Here is a 1,096-nt window from a genome sequence, read left to right as displayed (position 1 = left end):
AACGACATCCACCGTTGCCTTGGCCGTAGCTACCGCCGCAGCTGCCTTTGTTATGAAGCCATAGACCAACTAGCTGGAGTAAATAAAGCAAGCGGTTGTGTATCCCCTTCTCTGTATCCCTCGCTGAGATCTCTTTGAGGCGTCGCCTCACGATATGCCACAACTCCACCTGAAGTCGTTTCGGTGTCACGAGTACTAACGACCTACCCTGCATACGTCTAGAATATGCACGCGCTGGTGAAGGCATTCTCAAACTGACGTGCATGATGAAGCTTGGACACTAGCTCTTGGTACGAACAGATAGCGTTCCTCTTTTGCGATGCCGGTGTCCCTGTGCCCATGTCGGGCGACAAATGGTCCGCCATGGACAGCAGATGAGAGGGGACTTTAGCTCTGTGGGTAGAGCATCGGTTTGTTGTCCCAAAGTTCGCGGCTTCGATCCCCGGGTTTCGCAGCCATGACATTCTCCCGACCCCCCCCCAGCGGTCCTCAACGACAGCGCCCGAAGTCGACGACTTGACGTCGTCGAACGGCAGCGTACGAAATAAATATCTACAGTATATGCAATCATCGATGAATTGTGATAATTAATCATATATATAATGCTCCAAGACTGTGGAGATTGATTTCCCTCCAAGAGCGAAGTCTGCAAATCAACAAAACAAGTCAGCGTGATAAATACTTGGAATACGCGGCCACTTGCGCGGCACTGCTGAGAAAGAGAAGCAGCTTCATTATTCAACTCCAAAGCAAAAGAAATATGCCTCCGCTTACGCCGGGGAGGGGGTCGCGTCGTCATCACCCTATAATTATCCCGTGCTCCACCACTACTGACCCAGGACAGCGCCACCATGCTGGTTGGATCTAAAGATAGAGAGGCCAAAACGAGGCAAGCCGCGTGCAGAGATGTCATGTGAAGGATTGCTTGGGCGTTTTACGAGCTTTGAAATATAACAGGCGGTTGACGGATCCGCCCCAAGATGGAGCATTTTGGTGGTTGAGTCCATCGACCGCCCTGACTGTCATTACCATGCTTTGGGCATCAGGCGTGGCCATCACGAGCTATCTTTAGGCTTTGATGCGTATGTGCTGAGCC

At 51.6% G+C, this 1,096-nt stretch overlaps 1 pseudogene across 1 annotated transcript; it reads left to right on the top strand.

Moving 5' to 3' along the window:
• The first annotated feature begins 381 nt into the window (after positions 1-381).
• H310_05619 lies at positions 382-452 on the top strand (annotated as a pseudogene). Its single transcript has one exon. The product of its transcript is annotated as a tRNA-OTHER (tRNA).
• Positions 453-1,096: the final 644 nt, after the last annotated feature.

This window comes from Aphanomyces invadans, assembly GCF_000520115.1.
Source record: "Aphanomyces invadans strain NJM9701 unplaced genomic scaffold supercont1.9, whole genome shotgun sequence".
NCBI classification, from domain to species: domain Eukaryota; phylum Oomycota; class Saprolegniomycetes; order Saprolegniales; family Verrucalvaceae; genus Aphanomyces; species Aphanomyces invadans.
The sequence above is the reverse complement of the archived record's forward strand: the minus strand, read 5'-3'. Positions and strand labels throughout refer to the sequence as shown.